This window comes from Ranitomeya imitator, chromosome 8 (genome assembly GCF_032444005.1).
Source record: "Ranitomeya imitator isolate aRanImi1 chromosome 8, aRanImi1.pri, whole genome shotgun sequence".
Lineage (NCBI taxonomy): Eukaryota > Metazoa > Chordata > Amphibia > Anura > Dendrobatidae > Ranitomeya > Ranitomeya imitator.
The window spans coordinates 60973350-60996414 of record NC_091289.1 but is presented as its reverse complement, the minus strand read 5'-3'; the positions used below and the strand labels follow the sequence as shown (position 1 = coordinate 60996414).

At 45.4% G+C, this 23065-nt stretch overlaps 1 protein-coding gene across 1 annotated transcript in view; it reads right to left on the bottom strand.

Moving 5' to 3' along the window:
* LOC138647761 (microtubule-associated serine/threonine-protein kinase 3-like) overlaps positions 1 to 21868 on the bottom strand; it is a 42013-nt gene extending 20145 nt beyond the window's left edge. Inside the window, exon 1 of the mRNA XM_069737014.1 lies at positions 21737 to 21868. The gene's annotated coding sequence lies outside the window, so the exon portion shown is untranslated. The remainder of the gene's footprint in view (positions 1 to 21736) is intronic.
* Between the last annotated feature and the right edge of the window lie 1197 nt (positions 21869 to 23065).

The window sequence follows — 23065 nt, the reverse complement described above, 5'->3', positions numbered from 1 at the left end:
CAACCTCACGGATCGTTGTCGTTCTTGTTGTAAAGTTGCTGAGTGTGACGGTACCTTAACACATTGGGACATAGGTTGTGTCCATATATTTTAAATGGTTACTTATAGGGTCATCTAACCATTAGTCAATGTGGATTATGGCTTGATGCACTATATTTCTATTAGTTTGTAGTTCTTGTATCTGGTCTATGATAGGGACTTACAGGGTACACAAGAGCCAGCCTCCAGGGAGTACTAGGAAATCCATAGGACTTTTAGGACCCATTGTACTTTGTCAGGGGAGAGGAAGAAAAAAAACCCACTACCCCACACAGACATCTCCAGAGTCAAGACATATCAATGAGAACAGATTGAGTGAGCAAGATCTGACATTCCCCGTCCATTGAAGTAGGGACATCCTGTAGTGATCAGGTAATTACAGCAGGGAGATATGCTGGGAAGAAAACAGCCAAGATTAGTTTAGGCAGAGACAGAAAAGTACCCTTCTCAGGGATATATCCTTCTCTAAAAAAGGGAGTTTTGGGCATAACCTTGATCTAATGTTTAGGTCTGTGTCTCATTCTGGAAGATGTAGTTCGCTGTGAGAATGTCCATTTTGTAAACTGAAGTGCCTCTCTCCATAAAGAACCATTCCTGCAACATCAGGTTTAGCAATTTCCTTTTAGATATCGTTTACATGTACATATACACACACATACAGTGGGGCAAAAAAGTATTTAGTCAGTCAGCAATAGTGCAAGTTCCACCACTTAAAAAGATGAGAGGTGTCTGTAATTTACATCATAGGTAGACCTCAACTATGGGAGACAAACTGAGAAAAAAAAAATCCAGAAAATCACATTGTCTGTTTTTTTATGATTTTTTTTGCATATTATGGTGGAAAATAAGTATTTGGTCAGAAACAAACAATCAAGATTTCTGGCTCTCACAGACCTGTAACTTCTTCTTTAAGAGTCTCCTCTTTCCTCCACTCATTACCTGTAGTAATGGCACCTGTTTAAACTTGTTATCAGTATAAAAATACACCTGTGCACACCCTCAAACAGTCTGACTCCAAACTCCACTATGGTGAAGACCAAAGAGCTGTCAAAGGACACCAGAAACAAAATTGTAGCCCTGCACCAGGCTGGGAAGACTGAATCTGCAATAGCCAACCAGCTTGGAGTGAAGAAATCAACAGTGGGAGCAATAATTAGAAAATGGAAGACATACAAGACCACTGATAATCTCCCTCGATCTGGGGCTCCACGCAAAATCCCACCCCGTGGGGTCAGAATGATCACAAGAACGGTGAGCAAAAATCCCAGAACCACGCGGGGGGACCTAGTGAATGAACTGCAGAGAGCTGGGACCAATGTAACAAGGCCTACCATAAGTAACACACTACGTCACCATGGACTAAGATCCTGCAGTGCCAGACGTGTCCCACTGCTTAAGCCAGTACATGTCCGGGCCCGTCTAAAGTTTGCTAGAGAGCATTTGGATGATCCAGAGGAGTTTTGGGAGAATGTCCTATGGTCTGATGAAACCAAACTGGAACTGTTTGGTAGAAACACAACTTGTTGTGTTTGGAGGAAAAAGAATACTGAGTTGCATCCATCAAACACCATACCTACTGTAAAGCATTGTGGTGGAAACATCATGCTTTGGGGCTGTTTCTTTGCAAAGGGGCCAGGACGACTGATCCGGGTACATGAAAGAATGAATGGGGCCATGTATCGTGAGATTTTGAGTGCAAACCTCCTTCCATCAGCAAGGGCATTGAAGATGAAACGTGGCTGGGTCTTTCAACATGACAATGATCCAAAGCACACCGCCAGGGCAACGAAGGAGTGGCTTCGTAAGAAGCATTTCAAGGTCCTGGAGTGGCCTAGCCAGTCTCCAGATCTCAACCCTATAGAAAACCTTTGGAGGGAGTTGAAAGTCCGTGTTGCCAAGCGAAAAGCCAAAAACATCACTGCTCTAGAGGAGATCTGCATGGAGGAATGGGCCAACATACCAACAACAGTGTGTGGCAACCTTGTGAAGACTTACAGAAAATGTTTGACCTCTGTCATTGCCAACAAAGGATATATTATAAAGTATTGAGATGAAATTTTGTTTCTGACCAAATACTTATTTTCCACCATAATATGCAAATAAAATGTTAAAAAAACAGACAATGTGATTTTCTGGATTTTTTTTCCTCAGTTTGTCTCCCATAGTTGAGGTCTACCTATGATGTAAATTACAGATGCCTCTCATCTTTTTAAGTGGTGGAACTTGCACTATTGCTGACTGACTAAATACTTTTTTGCCCCACTGTATATACACTAGCTGAAGAGCCCGGCGTTGCCTGGGCATAGTAAATATCTGTGGTTAGTTATAGCACCTCACTTCTCTTATTTTCCCATCACGCCTCTCATTTTCCCCATCACATCTTTCATTCCCCCCTAACACTTGTCATTTCGACCTCACATCTGTCATTTTCCGATCACTCCACTATTTTCCCTCACTCCTCTCATTTTGCACTCACACCTTTTCATTTTCACCTCACACCTCTCATTTTCACTTCAGTATATACATGTTTGTCATCTCCCTTATATATAGTATACATCTGTATGCCATCTCCTGTAGATAGTATATACCTGTATGTCATCTCCCCTGTATATAGTATATACCTGCTGTGTGTCATCTCCCCTGTATATAGTATATACCTATGTCATCTCCTATATAGTATATACCTGTATGTCATCTCCTCCTGTCCTGTATATAGTATATACCTGTGTGTCATCTCCCCTGTATACAGTATATATCTGTGTGTCATCTTCTCCTGTATATAGTATATACCTGTATGTCATCTCCTCCTATATATAGCATATAGCTGTATGTCATCTCCTCCTGTATATTGTATATACCTGTAGGTCATCTGCTCCTGTATATAGTATATGCCTGTGTGTCATCTCTCCTGTATATAGTATATACCTGTGTGTTATCTCCCCTGTACATAGTATATATCTGTATGTCATTTCCTCCTGTATTAGACCTCGTTCACACGTTATTTGCTTAGTATTTTTACCTCAGTATTTGTAAGCTAAATTGGCAGCCTGATAAATCCCCAGCCAACAGGAAGCCCTCCCCCCTGGCAGTATATATTAGCTCACACATACACATAATAGACAGGTCATGTGACTGACAGCTGCCGGATTTCCTATATGGCACATTTGTTGCTCTTGTAGTTTGTCTGCTTATTAATCAGATTTTTATTTTTGAAGGATAATACCAGACTTGTGTGTGTTTTAGGGCGAGTTTCGTGTGTCAAGTTGTCTGTGTTGAGTTGCGTGTGACGACATGCATGTAGTGACTTTTGTGAGATGAGTTTTGTGTGGCGACATGCGTGTAGCAACTTTTTGTGTGTCGAGTTGCATGTGACAGGTTAGTGTAGTAAGTTGTGTGCAGCAAGTTTTGCGCATGGCGAGTTTTGCGCGTGGCGAGTTATGTGTGGTGCCTTTTGAGTATGTGCAAGTTTTGTGTGAGGCAACTTTTGCATGTGTTGCAACTTTTGTGCATGTGGCAATTTTTCCGCGAGTGCAAGTTTTGCGTGTGGCGAGTGTTCCCATGAGGTGAGTTTTGCACGTGTGGCGAGTTTTGCGTGAGCCTAGTTTTGCATGTGGCGAGTTTTGCGCGTGACGAGTTTTGAGTGGCGACTTTTGTGTTTCGACTTTTATGTGGCGAGGTTGGTGTATGTGTGGTGAAATGTGTGCTGAGGGTGATATGTGTTCAAGCACGTGGTAGTGTGTGGCGCATTTTGTGTGTGTGTTCATATCCCAGTGTGTGGTGAGTATCCCATGTCGGGGCCCCAACTTAGCAGCTGTACGGTATATACTCTTTGGTGCCATCGCTCTCATTCTTTAAGTCCCCCTTGTTCACATCTGGCAGCTGTCAATTTGCCTCCAACACTTTTCCTTTCACTTTTTCCCCATTATGTAGATAGGGGCAAAATTGTTTGGTGAATTGGAAAGCACGGGGTTAAAATTTCACCTCACAACATAGCCTATAACGATCTCGGGGTCCAGACGTGTGACTGTGCAAAATTTTGTGGCTGTAGCTGCGACGGTGCAGATGCCAATCCCAGACATACACACACACAGATATATATATACACACTAGCTGAAGAGCCCGGCGATGCCTGGGCATAGTAAACATCTGTGGTTAGTTATAGCACCTCACTTCTCTTATTTTCCCATCACACCTCTCATTTTCCCAATCACATCTTTCATTTTCCCCCTCACATCTCTCATTTTCTCCCTCACACCTCTCATTTTCTCCCTCACTCCTCTCATTCCCCCCTAACACTTTTCATTTCGACCGCACATCTGTCATTTTCCGATCACTCCACTATTTTCCCTCACTCCTCTCATTTTGCACTCACACCTTTTCATTTTCACCTCACACCCCTCATTTTCACCTCAGTATATACATGTTTGCATCTCCCTTATATATAGTATACACCTGTATGTCATCTCCTGTATATAGTATATACCTGTATGTCATCTCCCCTGTATATAGTATATACCTGCTGTGTGTCATCTCCCCTGTATATAGTATATACCTGTATGTCATCTTATATATATATATATACCTGTATGTCATCTCCTTCTATATATAGTATATACCTGTATGTCATCTCCTCCTGTATATAGTATATATCTGTCTCATCTCCTCCTGTATATAGTATATACCTGTATGTCATCTTCTATATATAGCATATACCTGTATGTCATCTCCTCCTGTATATAGTACATACTTGTAGGTCATCTCCTCCTGTATATAGTTTATACCTGTATGTCATCTCCTCCTGTATATAGTATGTACCTGTATGTCATCTCCTCCTCTATATATATATACCTGTGTGTCATCTCCTCCTGTATATAGTATATACCTGTGTGTCATCCACTGTATTAGACCTCGTTCACACGTTATTTGCTCAGTATTTTTACTTCAGTATTTGTAAGCTAAATTGGCAGCCTGATAAATCCCCAGCCAACAGGAAGCCCTCCCCCCTGGCAGTATATATTAGCTCACACATACACATAATAGACAGGTCATGTGACTGACAGCTGCCGTATTTCCTATATGGTACATTTGTTGCTCTTGTAGTTTGTCTGCTTATTAATCAGATTTTTATTTTTGAAGGATAATTCCAGACTTTTGTGTGTTTTAGGGCAAGTTTCGTTTGTCAAGTTGTGTGTGTTGAGTTGCGTGTGGCGACATGCATGTAGCGACTTTTGTGAGATGAGTTTTGTGTGGCAACATGCGTGTAGCAACTTTTTGTGTGTCGAGTTGCATGTGACAGGTTAGTGTAGCAAGTTGTGTGCAGCAAGTTTTGCCTATGGCGAGTTTTGCCTATGGCGAGTTTTATGTGTGGTGCCTTTTGAGTATGTGCAAGTTTTGTGTGAGGCAACTTTTGCATGTGTTGCAACTTTTGTGCATGTGTCAATTTTTCCGCGTGTGCAAGTTTTGCGTGTGGCGAGTTTTCCATGAGGTGAGTTTTGCACTTGTGGCGAGTTTTGCGTGAGCCTAGTTTTTGCATGTGGCGAGTTTTGCGCGTGGCGAGTTTTGAGTGGCGACTTTTGTGTTTCGACTTTTATGTGGCGAGGTTGGTGTATGTGTGGTGAAATGTGTGCTGAGGGTGGTATATGTGTTCAAGCACGTGGTAGTGTGTGGCCCATTTTGTGTGTGTGTTCATATCCCCGTGTGGTGAGTATCCCATGTCGGGGCCCCACCTTAGCAACTGTACTGTATATACTCTTTGGCGCCATCGCTCTTGTTCACATCTGGCAGCTGTCAATTTGCCTCCAACACTTTTCCTTTCACTTTTCCCCATTATGTAGATAGGGGCAAAATTGTTTGGTGAACTGGAAAGCGCGGGGTTAAAATCTCATCTCACAACATAGCCTATGATGCTCTCAGGGTCCAGACGTGTGACTGTGCAAAATTTTGTGGCTGTAGCTGCGACGGTGCAGATGCCAATCCCGGACATACACACACACACACACACACACACACTGTGTGCAGAATTATTAGGCAAGTTGTATTTTTGAGGATTATTGATCAACAACTATGTTCTCAATCAACCGAAAAGACTCAAATATAAAAGGGGAGGTTATCTGTTTGTGCAGGTAACTATTACTGTGCAGAATTATTAGGCAATTATTATATATTCCCATCTCACTTGTTTATTTTCACCAGGTAAACCATTATCACTGCACAAAATTTAGAAATAAACATTTCTGACATGCAAAAACAAAACCTCCAAAAATGAGTGACCAATATAGCCACCTTTCTTTATGATGACACTCAAGCAGCCTCCATCCATAGATTCTGTCAGTTGCTTGATCTGTTTACGATCCACATTGCGTGCAGCTGCCACCACCGCCTCCCAGACACTGTTCCGAGAGGTGTACTGTTTTCCCTCCCTGTAGATCTCACATTTTATGAGGGACCACAGGTTCTCTATGGGGTTCAGATGAGGTGAACAAGGGGGCCATGTCATTTTTTCTTCTTTGAGACCTTTACTGGCCAGCCACGCTGTGGAGTAGTTGGAGGCATGTGATGGAGCATTGTCCTGCATGAAAATCATGTTTTTCTTGAACGATACCGACTTCTTCCTGTACCACTGCTTGAAGAAGTTGTCTTCCAGAAACTGGCAGTAGGTCTGGGAGTTGATCTTCACTCCATCCTCAACCCGAAAAGGTCCCACAAGTTCATCTTTGATGATCCCAGCCCATAACAGTACCCCACCTCCACCTTGCTGGCGTCTGAGTCGGAGTGGAGCTCACTGCCCTTTACTGATCCAGCCTCTGGCCCATCATGAGTCACTCTCATTTCACCAGTCCATGAAACCTTTGAAAAGTCAGTCTTAAGTTATTTCTTGGCCCAGTCTTGACGTTTTATCTTGTTTTTGTTCAAAGGTCGTTTTTCAGCCTTCCTTACCTTGGTCATGTCCCTCAGTATCGCATACCTTGTGCTTTTTGTTACTCCAGTAACATTGCAGCTCTGAAATATGGCAAAACTGGGGGAAAATAGCATCTTGGCAGCTTCACGCTTGATTTTCCTCAATTGATGGGCAGTTATTTTGCGCCTTTTTTGCCCAACACGCTTCTTGCGACCCTGTTGGCGATTTGCCATGAAACGCTTGATTGTTCGGGGATCACGCTTCAAAAGTTTGGCAATTTCAAGACATCGCTCTGCAAGACATCTCACAATTTTGGACTTTTCAGAGCCCGTCAAATCTCTCTTCTGACCCATTTTGCCAACGGAAAGGAAGTTGCCTAATAATTAAACACACCTTATATAGGGTTTCGATGTCATTAGACAACACCCCTCCTCATTACAGAGATGCACATCACCTGATTTACTTACTTGGTAGTTGGCTCTCAAGCCTGAACAGCTTGGAGTAGGACAACATGTATAAAAAGTATCATGTGATCAAAATATAACTTTCCTAATAAGTGCGTGTGTTTAAAATATATATATATATTTATATATAATTTTTAGTTCTGTTCCTCTTGCTCTGCTAGCCACATGCTACTGGCAACGGGTGTCCAGTCGGCCTGTATAAACGACTGGAGGTGAGAGCTAGCAGTTCTTGCTATTGTGGAGTTTGCAATGACTGTAATACACACAAAACTGAAGTATTTCTCACAGTTATTGCAATTACATGTTTATTTTCATTGCAACCCAAAATCCTTTGGCAATATTCAGATGTCATGATGCCTTGCATACAGTCAAGGCATCCATTGCCAGCAAAACAACCCCAAAACATCTTTGCACCTTCACCATATTTGCCTGTAGGTACTGTGTTATTTTTGTAGGCCTTAATCCATTCTTTTTTGTTAAACAGTACTATAAGATGCCCTACCAAAAAGCTCTATCTTGGTCTCATCTGTCCACAAAATGCTTTCCTAGAAGGATTTGGACTTGCTCATGTACATTTTTGGCAAACTGCAGTCTAGCTGTTTTATGTCACTGCCAGGAGTGGGGTCCTCCTCCATCCCCTGCCATAGTATTTAATTTAATTCTATTGACGGATAGTTCGCTCTGACATTGATGCACCCCAAATCTGCAGTACAACTTTAAGGCCTCAGACAGTTCTCTACACTTTGTTTGACATGCCTGGTTCCCCTTTCCCCTCCGTCTGGGGACACCTAGTGAAAGCACAGGCTCCCAAAGGCAGCATGCACACCTGCAAACATGCCCCCAGGCAATAGCCAAGAAGCATCTTGTATAAAAAGCACCTTCCCCAAATGGGAAGGTGCACAAACAAAATGTAGGGAAAATACAAAGGTTGCTTGGGTAACTGTATGTTGCCAGGTCCCCATCCTAAGTCATCACCTTTTCCAGTATAACCTCTCCAGTGTGCACGTGAACCCTGAAGCTGCATTGACTGTACCGGATCTGGTTTTCAAGCCCCATTTATCTGAATGAGAACTTATCCCCAAATTCATCAATATCCGGTTTGTCTGCCAGTCGCTAGATCCTACCGAGTCTGGTTCAGTGTCTCCATCCAGCGAACCAGACCTTTGGGGGTTAGCAGCTGTGCTACCGAGGACTGCGTAGGAATAATACCTATAAACATAAGGATGAATGACCTCGGGGAGATCAAAACATCCAACACCGCGAAGACACCATCACGTGTTTCTCAACGCAGTGATCCAGAACACTGCCCCCATCCCTTATGGGAAATATGCAAATGCATGTAGAAAAGCCGCAGAGACACCATCACGTGTTTCTCAACGCAAGCAATAAATAGCCAGGTCTTTCACCGGGAAGGAACAACCACGGGAAGGGCAGCATCCATAAAGGAAAACCACCTATGCCAAAACATGGTATCCATCCACAGACAGCTGTTTTGGGGTATTTGCCCCTCATCAGTGTGGAGTAGGAAACTGGCTATTACTCGCGAGACCGCTAAGTCTTCTGGGTAATTTCGCGATGCATCCTGGGAACGGAAGATGGCGGCAGCCGCGCGCCCATCGCCAGAGCGCCGTTGGAACCTAGGGGCTGAGTATGTAACTATTTTTTATTTAATTTTTTTTTCTTTTTTTTTTTTAACAGGGATATGTGCCCACACTGCTAAATACTGCGTGGGCTGCGTTATATACTACATGGCTGCTATATACTACGTGGGCAGTACTATATACTACATGGCTGCTATATACTACGTGGGCAGTACTATATACTACATGGCTGCAATATACTACGTGGGCAGTACTATATACTACATGGCTGCAATATACTACGTGGGCAGTACTATATACTACATGGCTGCAATATACTACATGGCTGCTATATACTATGTGGACAGTACTATATACTACATGGCTGCTATATACTACGTGGACAGTACTATATACTACATGGCTGCTATATACTACGTGGACAGTACTATATTATTATTTATTGTTATAGCGCCATTTATTCCATGGCGCTTTACATGTGAGGAGGGGTATACATAGTAAAAACAGGTACAATAATCTTGCACAATACAAGTCATAACTGGTACAGGAGGAGTGAGGACCCTGCCCGCGAAGGCTCACAATCTACAAGGGATGGGTGAGAATAACAGAAGGTGAGGATAGAGCTGGTCATGCAGCGGTTTGGTCGATCGGTGGTTACTGCAGGTTGTAGGCTTGTCTGAAGAGGTGGGTCTTCAGGTTCTTTTTGAAGGTTTCGATGGTAGGCGAGAGTCTGATGTGTTGTGGTAGAGGGTTCCAGAGTAGGGGTGATACGTGAGAGAAATCTTGTATACGATTGTGGGAAGAGGAGATAAGAGGAGAGTAGAGAAGGAGATCTTGTGAGGATCGGAGGTTGCGTGTAGGTAAGTACCGGGAGACAAGGTCACAGATGTATGGAGGAGACAGGTTGTCGATGGCTTTGTACGTCATGGTTAGGGTTTTGTACTGGAGTCTCTGGGAAATGGGGAGCCAGTGAAGGGATTGACAGAGGGGAGAGGCCGGGGAATAGCGGGGGGACAGGTGGATTAGTCAGGCAGCAGAGTTTAGAATAGATTGGAGGGGTGCAAGAGTGTTCGAGGGGAGGCCACAGAGCAGGAGGTTGTAGTAGTCAAGGCGAGAGATGATGAGGGTATGGACTAGGGTTTTTGCAGATTCTTGGTTGAGGAATGAACGGATTCGTGAAATATTTTTGAGTTGAAGTCGGCAGGAAGCGGAAAGGGCTTGTATATGTGGTTTGAAGGAGAGATCAGTGTCAAGGATTACCCCGAGGCAGCGAGCTTGTGGGACTGGGGAGAGTGGGCAGCCATTTACTGTAATGGATAGGTTCGTTGGAGGGGGTTGCGTGAGATGGGGGAAAGATGATGAATTCTGTTTTGTCCATGTTAAGTTTCAGAAATCTAGCGAAGAAGAAGGATGAAATAGTGGACAGACATTGAGGGATTCTGGTTAGTAGGGAGGTGATATCTGGTCCAGAGATGTAGATCTGTGTGTCATCAGCATAGAGATGATACTGAAAGCCATGAGATTCTATGAGCTGTCTCAGGCCAAAGGTGTAAATGGAGAAGAGCAGGGGCCCAAGGACTGAACCTTGCGGGACTCCGACAGATAGGGGGCGAGGTGAGGGGGTGGTGTGTGAGTGGGAGACGCTGAATGTCCGGTCTGTTAGGTATGATGAGATCCAGGATAGGGCCAAGTCTGTGATGCCAAGGGATGAGAGGGTGTGTAATAATAGAGAATGGTCAACTGTGTCAAAGGCAGCCGACAGGTCGAGGAGGAGGACAGAGTAGTGTCGCTTGCTCTTGGCGGTTAAGAGGTCATTGGTGACCTTAGTTAGGGCAGTTTCAGTGGAATGGTGTGACCGGAAGCCAGATTGTAAGCGGTCAAAGAGGGAGCAAGAAGAGAGATGGGAGGACAGTTCAAGGTAAACGTGTTGTTCCAGTAGTTTGGAGGCATAAGGGAGAAGTGATATAGGGTGATAGCTAGATACAGAGGATGGGTCAAGAGAGGGCTTTTTGAGGATAGGTGTGATGGAGGCATGTTTAAAGCTTGAGGGGAAAATGCCAGTTGTTAGTGATAGGTTGAAGAGATGGGTTAGGGTTGGGATGAAGACTGGTGAGGTTTGGGATGAGGTGGGATGGGAGCGGGTCAAGTGCACAGGTGGTGAGAGGCGATCTTGAGAGTAGAGTGGAGAGTCGATCTTCTGTAATGGTGGAGAAGTTGGTTTTGGAGATGGAGGGCTGGGAAGTCGAGAAGAAGGGCTCTGGGGGGTTGTTGACCAAAACTGTCTCTGATGCTATCAATCTTCTGCTTGAAAAATGAGGCAAAGTCTTCAGCAGAGATAAGTGGGGAGGGAGGAGGTGCTGGGGGACAGAGGAGAGAATTGAAGGTGTTGAATAACTGTTTAGGGTTGAGAGACAGGGAGGATATGAGAGATGAGAAGTAGGTTTGTTTAGCTGTGGCGAGTGTGGTCTTGAAAGTAGTGAGGGACTGCTTGAATGCGATGAAGTGCTCGTTGGAGTGGGATCTTTTCCATCTGCGCTCAGCAGCCCTGGAAGCTCGCCTCAGTTCTTTGGTCAGGCTGGTGTGCCAGGGCTGTTTGTTTATTTTGCGAGCTTTGGTATGTGTAAGTGGGGCAGCAGATTCCAAAGCTACAGCTATTGTGGTGCTATATAGAGCGGCAGCATCATCTGCATTGTGTATGGAACTTGTCTGTGAGAGGGAGGAGGGATTCAGAGAATAAATGTAGGTCAAGATGTTTAAGATTTCTGCAAGGGTGTGAAAGTTTGTGCGGTGGGGATTGTAGACATGGAGTGGAGAGAGATGAGAATGTGAGAAGGTTGTGGTCAGAGAGTGGAAGAGGTGAGTTAGAGAGGTTAGATAGGGAGCAGAGGCGGGTGAAGATGAGGTCCAGTGTGTGACCATCTTTGTGAGTGGCTGCAGAAGACCATTGAGTGAGGCCGAAGGAGGAAGTGAGAGATAGAAGTTTAGTGGCAGCTGAGAGGGAAGAGTCAATGGGGATGTTGAAGTCGCCCATGATGATAGTGGGGATGTCCGCAGAATGGAAATTAGGTAGCCAGGTGGTGAAGTGGTCAAAGAAGGTGGTGGCTGGCCCTGGGGGGCGGTAAATGACAGCCGGTTGGAGGGGGAGTAGATGCGCACAGAGTGCACCTCAAAGGAAGGGAGGGTAACAGAGCGTGGTAGTGGGATTGGGGTGAAGTTATCTGACAGGAGAAAACCAACTCCCCCACCATGTTTGCTGCTGGGGCGGGGTGTGTGAGAAAGGTGGAAGCCACCGTAAGAGTGCAGCAGGGGAGGCTGTGTCAGAAGGGGCGAGTCAGGTTTCGGTGATGGCGAGGAGTACATACTACATGGCTGCTATACACTACGTGGACAGTACTATATACTACATGGCCAGTGTTACATACTATGTGGCCTGTGCTATATATTGCGTGGCCTGTGTTATATACTACGTGGCTGCTATATATCGCGTGGCCTGTGTTATATACTGTTTGGGCTGTGTTATATATTGCGTGGCCTGTATTAACGCATCGGGTATTCTTATGTATGTATGTATGTATGTATGTATGTATGTAGCAGCCACATACTATATAGCACAGGCCACGTACTATTTGTATGCTATATACTACATGGCTCCTATATACTACATGGCCTGTTATATATACACTGATGTTCGTCCTTCGTTTTCGAAGATGACCATGACTTCAGGGTTAGAATAGAATTAATAGTTATGGGTCCGGAGGTGGCTGATGAGTCCAATCCGGGCCCTGAAGGTTCGCCCACATATATACACTATGTGGCTGCTATATACATACATATTCTAGAATACCCGATGCGTTAGAAACGGGCCACCATCTAGTAAGTATATAAGTCTCTGGATGTTTTGTATAAGGCTGGATTGCGATCTAACTCTGAATGCCCTAGGTGTAAGAATGAAAATGCTGGATTATTTCACGATGTGGACGTGTCCAAGATTGGCTGGTTTTTTTGGTTGGTGGAAGGGGCTTATAGATGTGTGGTCCCAAGGGAACCGGTGGTTGGCTTGCTGAGATATCTAGATAAAGGTGGATAACAACCTGAATGTGGCAATTGCTAGATTACTAAATATGGCTTGAAAGGTAATAGCAAGGAACTGGATAAGGCCGGTTTCACACGTCAGTGGCTCCGATACGTGAGGTGACCGTTTCCTCACGTACCGGAGCCACTGACACACGTAGACACAGTGAAATCAATGCATCTGTGCAGATGTCATTGATTTTTTGCGGACCGTGTCTCCGTGTGCCAAACACAGAGACATGTTAGTGTTCGTGGGAGCGCACGGATTACACGGACCCATTAAAGTCAACGGGTCCGTGTAAAACACGTACCGCACATGGACGTTGTCCGTGTGCAGTCCATGTGCCGTGCAGGAGACAGCGCTAAAGTTTAGCGCTGTCCCCTGCATCTGGTGCTGAAGCCGCGATTCATATCTTCCCTGCAGCAGCGTTTGCTGTAGAGAAGACATGAATAATCATGTTTAAAATAAAGATCCATGACCCCACCCCCTGTGCGCACCCCCCCGCTGTTATTAAAATACTCACCCGGCTCCCTCGCTGGCTGGCGCTGCTTCCTGTCCTGGCCGCACCTTCTACTGTGAGCGGTCACGTGAGGCCGTCCATTACAATCATGAATATGCGGCTCCACCTCCCATAGGGGTGGAGCTGCATATTCATTACTGTAAATGAGCGGCCCCACGTGACCGCTCATACAGTAGAAGATGCGGCCACAGTGCCTCAAAACAAATCACAAAAAAAATATACTTTCTCCCTCCCCCCCAATATATGCTCATCTTCTAACAATGCTGGATTGCGCAGACGACCGATGCACCTTAGGCTGGCAGGGCCTTGGGTCATACAGCCGAGTCCTGCTCATGTGGCTCTACCCATGACCAGGACCCTCACATCACCTGCTGGGATGTATTGGTGTGGTGCTGGGATTATCCTATGCACAACATGACCAGTAATTACAGTATCATTCTCATTGAAGAGACAGTTCTAAGGAGAAGTTTCACTGACATGACACCAAACATGGAAGAAGGCTGCTGCTGGAACGCACATCAGGGTTACCAGCACATCAACATGTGGATCACTTGATATATAGTACCAGCGCTAGCTTTAGGCTATGTGCCCACGAGCCAGAATGAGCAGCGCTCTGGACACAGCACATGTTCGCTGTGTCCAAAGCGCTGCAGTCTATTGAACATAGATAATTCCGCATGTGATCACTGAACCGTGCGATTTACTGCATTCAGTGCATTGTATGGATGTAATTTCTGTTGCGGAGGTTCACGTCTCTGCAAGAGAAATAGACATGCTGAGGTCCTGAAAGACGTGCCGCATGTCCGTCTCCACGGGTGATCTGGGGGGAGTCTGTGGACATGGGATTTCTAGAAACGCCATCTACTTTATGGTAACAGCTGGCCGCTGCATAACTATGCATTGTCAAAACTGCAGCAATTCCTGAGAACGTACCCTTACGTGTATATAGATGGCATCATTATTGGGGGCATAAATCATAGAATATTTTGCATCTGCACATCTGATTAACCAAAAACTAAACTAGCAAGTATCTATATTGGATATGTGGATATGTACATTTATGGATTTACATTAAATCAATATAAAAAAGGAGTCCAAAATGACCTTACCCTCGCTGTACTGCAGAGCGCCAGTGACTATCTGTCCGCAGTCTCCAACATCATGTCCATTCTCTATCTGAAACTCTCCAAAACTGATCTTTTTACTGCTCCCGCCATCTACCTACCTCCCTAAATCTGACATTTCCCTTTCCGTGGGTAGCACCATAGTAACACCTCGGCAGCAGGCTCGCTGTCTGGGTGTTACGTTTGACACCAATCTGTCCTTCATTCCCATATACTGTACAATCTCTTGCTGCTTTCACCTAAAGCACATCTCTAGAATCCACCCTTTTCTCACCATGGAAACAAAAACCCTCACTGTCACCCTGATCCACTCCCGCCTGGACTACTGCAATACTCTATTAGTTGGCCTCCCCCTCGCTCAGTCCATCCTTAATGCAGCAACCAGGGTTGTTCATCTAGCTAATCAGTATTGTAAGATAGCGCTTACTGCGTGTCTTGGGGGACACTCGCTTGGCAACGAGATAAACGCACACAGGCACGATTTTCTTACAAAAACAGTCTATTTGGTTTATTTTCGATTTGCATAAACCGCAACCTCAGGAACTTTGTAGTGTGCAACAGCCTGAACACCGTCTGTACACACTGGGCTTTACAGTGGAACCACAGTCCTTCAATGACCCCGGTCAGCATAACACGGATTACAGTCAGTTACCTGTTGGCGACCATCTCACAGGTTCCCCGGATGCCCCTTATCCTCAGAGGTATCCCACAGACGTCTCTCACTGACCCCGGTCTGTATCGCTCACAGTTAGCAGACCGTCCACTAAGGAGGCATCTCACAGGCCTCCTTGCTCTGGCTCAGACTAGCCAGCACTCGCTCCCATGTACCAAACACACCTCCATTACATAGGTGTCACCACACCCAGGTGCCTATCACATGGCTAGTCAGTGTCTATTATGTGTATGTGTGAGCTAATATATACTGCCAGGGGGGAGGGCTTCCTGTTGGCTGGGGATTTATCAGGCTGCCAATTTAGCTTACAAATACTGAGGTAAAAATACTGACCAAATAATGTGTGAATGCGGTCTAATACAGGAGGAGATGACACACAGATATATACTATATACATGAGGAGATGACACAGGTATATACTATATACAGGAAGAGATGACACAGGTATATACTATATACAGGAGGAGATGACACAGGTATATACTATATACAGGAGATGACACAGGTATATACTATATACAGGAGCAGATGACACAGGTATATACTATATACAGGAAGAGTTGACTTACAGATATATACTATATACAGGAGGAGATGACACACGTATACACTATATACAGTGGAGATGACAGGTATACACTATATACAGTGGAGATGACAGGTATACACTATATACAGGAGGAGATGACATACAGGTATATACTATATAAAAGAGGAGATGACACATAGGTATATAGAGGAGGAGATGACATACAGAAGGTATATACTATATACAGGGGAGATGACATACAGGTATATACTATATACAGGAGATGACATACAGGTATATAATATATACAGGAGGAGATGACACAGGTATATACTATATACAAGAGAAGACATGCAGGTGTATACTATATATAAGGGAGATGACAAACATGTATATACTGAGGTGAAAATGAGGGGTGTGAGGTCAAAATGAAAAGGTGTGAGTGCAAAATGAGAGGAGTGAGGGAAAATAGTGGAGTGATTGGAAAATGACAGATGTGAGGTCGAAATGACAAGTGTTAGGGGGGAATGAGAGGAGTGAGGGGGAAAATGAGAGGTGTAAGGGAGAAAATGAGAGGCATGATGGGAAAATAAGAGACATTAACTAACCACAGATATTTACTATGCCCAGGCAACGCCGGGCTCTTCAGCGTGCGTGCGTATATATATATATATATATATAATATATATATACACACATATACATACACACGAACTATATATAATTGTCTAAGGGTCACTTCCGTCTTTCTGTCTGTCTCAGAAATCCCAAGTCGCTGATTCGTCGTGGCTGTTTTGCCACGACCAATCAGCGACGGGCGCATGTCCGACGGCAACATGGCCGCTCCTTCCTCCCCGCAATCAGTGCCCGCTCCATAATCCCCTCCAGTCAGCGCTCACACAGGGTTAATGGCAGCGCTAATGGACCGCGTTATGCCGCGGTGTAACGAACTCCATTAACGCTGCTATTAAGGCCGGCTTCACACTTGCGAGTTTTACGGACGTAAGAGCGCAGAAACTACGGCACAATTACTCTCTATGCCCCTGCTCCTATCTGCCGTATTTTACTGATCAGTATTATACGGCTTTCTACGGCCGTACAAAATCGCAGCATGCTGCGTTTGTCACCGTACTGCGCAAGAAATACGCCAATGAAAGTCTATGGAAGCGTGAAAAACACGGATTACACACGGACAAGCAGTGTGACTTGCGAGAAATACGCAGCGCTGTTAGAGAGAAAAGCCGGTAATTCAGTGCGGTGTACAGTAAAATCACACTGACAGCTTACAGTCCAATAGGTAGAATAAATGTGTACACATAGAATAGGTATATATATATATATATATATATATATATATCAGTGAGACACATATATGTATATATATTAATATTTATTCCAGCGCTATACAGCTATACAATTACCGGCTTTTTCTTTCTCCTTCCTAAACCCGACATGATTTGAGACATGGTTTACATACAGTAAACCAGGTCTTCTCTCCATTTTTTTTGCAGATTCCACACTACTAATGTCAGTAGTGTGTATCTGCAAAATTTGGCCGTTCTAGCTCTTAAAATAAAGGGTTAAATGGCGGAAAAAATTGGCGTGGGCTCCCGCGCAATTTTCTCCGCCAGAGTAGTAAAGTCAGTGACTGAGGGCAGATATTAATAGCCTGGAGAGGGTCCACGGTTATTGCCCCCCCCCCCCCCCCGGCTAAAAATATCTGCCCCCAGCCACCCCAGAAAAGGCACATCTGTAAGATGCGCCTATTCTGGCACTTGGCCACTCTCTTCCCATTCCCGTGTAGCGGTGGGATATGGGGCAATGAAGGGTTAATGCCACCTTGCTATTGTAAGGTGACATTAAGCCTAATTAATAATGGAGAGGCGTCAATTATGACACCTATCCATTATTAATCCAATTGTAGTAAAGGGTTAAATAAAACACAAACACATTATTTAAAATTATTTTAATGAAATAAAAACAATGGTTGTTGGAGTATTTTATTCTACACCCAATCCAGTCACTGAAGACCCTCGTTCTGTAAGTAAAAAAACATAATAAACCAACAATATACTTACCCTCCGCAGATCTGTAACGTCCAACGATGTAAATCCTTCTGAAGGGGTTAAAACATTTTGCAGCAAGGAGTTCCGCTAATGCAGGCTGCTCCTTGCTGCAAAACCCCGGGGAATGAGGCTAAATATAGATCAATGATCTATATTTAGCTTCATTTGCGGTGAGGCGCCCTCTGCTGGATGTTCATAGATCGTGGGAACTTACCTAGAAAGCCTGGGAGCCCACTCCAATTTTTTCCGCCATTTAACCCTTTATTTTAAGAGCTAGAAAGGCCAAATTTTGCAGATACACACTACTGACATTAGTAGTGTGGAATCTGCAAAAAAAATGGAGAGAAGACATGGTTTACTGTATGTAAACCATGTCTCAAATCATGTCGGGTTTAGGAAGGAGAAAGAAAAAGCCGGTAATTGAATTACCGGCTTTCAAGCTGTGTAGCGCTGGAATAAATATTAATATATATACATATATGTGTCTCACTGACATACATATACATATATATATATATATATATATATATATATATATATATATAGACAGTATATATATATATTTTTTTTCTTTTTGGGACACATGGATCACTTCTATAGCGGTATGTCGGTTTTGCAAGCCTGCGAGAAAACCACGCAGTACGGATGCCATACGGATTACATACGGAGGATGCCATGCGCAAAAAACGCTGACACACCCTGCCTACGGAGGAGCTACGGACCACTATTTTCGGGACTTTTCAGCGTATTACGGCCGTAATATACGGACCGTATTTTCATACGCTGAGTGTGAAGCCGGCCTAACCCTGTGTGACCATCTTTTTTACTATTGATGGTGCCAATGCAGCATCAGTAGTAAAAAGATCCAATGTTAAAAATAATTTAAAAAAAAACATTATATACTCATCGTCCGTCGGCCCCCGGATGCAGCCCAGGCCTTTCCCGCTCTTCGCGACGCTCGGGTCCATGCATTGCGGTCTCACGAGATGATGACGTGCGGCCTCGCGAGACCGCAATGCACTCTTGGGAGTGACCGGCACAGTCCGGCCGCTCCCTACTCCCCCGCAGTCAGTACCTCCTCCATACTCCTTCCCCCAGTCAGCACCCGCCACCCACATATTGTTGTAGCAGTCCGTTAAACTGACTGCGTTACACTGCAGCATAAAGCGCGGGATTTAAATCACGCTTCGCTGATTGGTCGTGCCGGCTGGGCGCGACCAATCAGGGAAACGGGATTTAAAACATGCACTCTGGGACCGCTCACACAGGGTTAATGCCAGCGGTGACGGACCGAGTTATGCCGCGGGATACGTACTCCGTTACCGCTGCTATTAACCCTGTGTGTCCCCAACGTTTTACTATTGATGCTGCCTATGCAGCGTCAATAGTAAAAAAATCTAGTGTTAAAAATAATAAAAAAATAAAAATAAAAAAAAACTGCTATACTCACCCTCCGTAGTCCGACGATGCGCTCGCACCTTCCGGTCCCAGAGATGCATTGCGAAATTACCCAGAAGCGAGACTGCTAAGTCTTCTGGGTAATTTCGCAATGCATCCTGGGAACGGAAGATGGCGGCAGCCGCGCACCCATCGCCACAGCGCCGTTGGATCCCAGGGGGTGAGTATGTAACTATTTTTTATTTTAATTTTTTTTTTTTTAACAGGGATATGTGCCCACACTGCTAAATACTGCGCGGGCTACATGGCTGCTTTATACAACGTGGGCAGTACTATATACTTCATGGCTGCTATATACTACGTGGGCAGTACTATATACTTCATGGCTGCTATATACTACGTGGGCAGTACTATATACTTCATGGCTGCTATATACTACGTGGGCAGTACTATATACTTCATGGCTGCTATATACTACGTGGACAGTACTATATACTTCATGGCTGCTATATACTACGTGGGCAGTACTATATACTTCATGGCTGCTATATACTACGTGGGCAGTACTATATACTTCATGGCTGCTATATACTACGTGGGCAGTACTATATACTTCATGGCTGCTATATACTACGTGGGCAGTACTATATACTTCATGGCTGCTATATACTTCGTGGGCAGTACTATATACTACATGGCTGCTATATACTACGTGGCCTGTGTTAGATACTGCGTGGGCTGCATTATATACAATGCATTGGGTATTCTACAATATGTATGTATATAGCAGCCACATACTATATAGCACAGGTAATTTATATGCTATATACTACATGGCTCCTATATACTACGTGGCCTGTGCTATATACATACATATTCTAGAATACCCGATGCGTTAGGGCTCCTTTCCACTTGCGAGATAAACGTCCGTGTCTCGCATGTGAAAACCAAGCTCTGGCACCGCCACTCCAGTGCGGAGAGTGTGGCTGCATAGCAATACATGCAGCCGCACGCTCCGCTCCCAAGTGCCGGCGCCAGAGCTTGGTTTTCACATGCGAGACACGAACGTTTATCTCGCAAGTGGAAAGGAGCCCTTAGAATCGGGCCACCATCTAAATATATATATATATATTATATAATTGTCTAAGGGTCACTTCCATCTTTCTGTCTGTCTGTCACGGATATTCATTGGTCGCTGCCTCTGTCTGTCAAGGTAATCCAAGTCGCTGATTGGTCGTGAAAAAAAAGCCACGACCAATCAGCGACAGGCACAGTCTGGAAGAAAATGGCCGCTCCTTACTCCCCGCAGTCACTGCCCGGTGCCCGCATACTCCCCTCCAGCCACCGCTAACAGGGTTAATGCCGGCGGTAACAGACCGCGTTATGCCGCGGGTAACGCACACCGTTACCGCCGTTATTAACCCTGTGTGTCCTCAACTTTTTACTATTGATGCTGCCTATGCGGCATCAATAGTAAAAAATCTAATGATAAAAATAATTAAAAAAAAAAAAAAACCTGCTATACTCACCCTCCGTTGTCTGCCGAGCAGCTCGCGACGGCCACCATCTTCCGTTCCCTGTGATGCATTGCGAAATTACCCAGAAGACTTAGCGGCCTCGCAACACCGCTAAGTCATCTGGGTAATTTCGCAATGCATCCTGGGAACGGAAGATGGCGGCAGCCGCGCTGATCGCCTGCGCCAGATCCAAAGGTGAGTATGTTACAACTACAATGGATCTGAAGGCGAGTATATTTATTGTTTATTTTTTAACCCGTGACATACGTGGCTGGGCAATATACTACGTGGCTGGGCAATATACTACATCGCTGTGAAATATACTACATGGCCATGCATATTCTAGAATACCCGATGCATTAGAATCGGGCCACCATCTAGTATATGTGTGTATAATATATATATATATATATATATATATATATATATATATATATATATATATATATATTTTTTTTATTATATCACACACACGATAATGTGTGCAAAAAACTGTAAAGCGCTGCAGAATATATGTTAGCGCTATATAAAAATAACTATATCATTTCGAATTACCGTATATTAAATCTAAGTAATTAGATGTCAGGCACACAGAGGGAATATTCAAAACCTAGTTAAGTGATCACAGTTCATTAAATAAAATGGACAAAATTCATAAATAAAGCTAAAGGAGCCGCCCACTGAGAGGCCCAGCTGGCCACATACACTACATAGCCCAGGCTGCGTTGTGCCGGCCATGTATGTGCTGACAGCCATGTGAAGCGCTCGGTATCGTGCTATTAATGAGCAGTCACACATACCAGCATGTTATCATTGGAAGACCATAAATACCTACACGCACCGCCTATCCCGGGGCAAACCCCTATGGCTGCTCCCGTGTCTCTCCAACCCCGCCGGTAGAGGCTAAATCCAAGTCGGCTAAGGGACCTCTGCTGACGTCGTGCCCATGTGACCGGAAGGGGCGGCGCTTCTTCCTCCATAGAGCAGACATGAGGAAGCTGTGGATGTCATGGCGGGATTTCGTGCAGGATTTGAATTTTGAGTGTTTTGTGCAGGATTTGCCTCTTCCTCCATAGAGCAAAGCAGACAGGAGGGAGCTGTGGATGTCATGGCGGGATTTCGAGGATTTTGTGCAAGATTTGGAGTGTTTTGGGTCGTTCTCCATAGTCACAGATCAGGTAAGTGCCTGGGGAGAAAGGAGTGATGTTGCATGGGGCTGCATGTGCATGCTGGACGGGGGTCTGCCTGGGGAGAAAGGAGTGATGTTGCATGGGGCTGCATGTGCATGCTGGACGGGGGCTTGCATGGGGCTGCATGTGCATGCTGGACGGGGGCTTGCATGGGGCTGCATGTGCATGCTGGAGGGGGTCTGCCTGGGGAGAAGGGGGTAATGCTTGCGTGGGGCTGCATGTGCATGGGGCTGCATGTGCATGCTGGACGGGGGGGTCTGCCTGGGGAGAAGGGGGTAATGTTGCTTGAATGGGGCTGCATGTGTATAGTGGAGGGGGGTCTGCCTGGAGAGAAGGGGGTGATGCTTTCATGGGGCTGCATGTGCATGCTGGAGGGGGGTCTGCCTGGGGAGAAGGGGTGGTGATGTTTGCATGGGGCTGCATGTGCATGCTGGAGGGGGTCTGCCTTGGGGGAAGTGAGTGATGTTGCTTGCATGGGGCTGCATGTGCATGCTGGAGGGGGGCTTGCATGGGACTGCATGTGCATGCTGGAGGGGGTCTGCCTGGGGAGAAGGGGGTGATGTTTGTATGGGGCTGCACGTGCATGCAGGACGGGGGGGGGGGTCTACCTGGGGAGAAAGGGTGATGCTTGCATGGGGCTGCATGTGCATGCTGGACGGGGGGGTCTGCCTGGGGAGAAAGGGGTGATGCTTGCGTGGGGCTGCATGTGCATGCTGGACGGGGGGGGTCTGCCTGGGGAGAAAGGGGTAATGTTGCTTGCATGGGGCTACATGTGTATAGTGGAGGGGGGTCTGCCTGGAGAGAAGGGGGTGATGCTTTCATGGGGCTGCATGTGCATGCTGGAGGGGGGTCTGCCTGGGGAGAAGGGGTGGTGATGTTTGCATGGGGCTGCATGTGCATACTGGAGGGGGTCTGCCTTGGGGGAAGTGAGTGATGTTGCTTGCATGGGGCTGCATGTGCATGCTGGAGGAGGT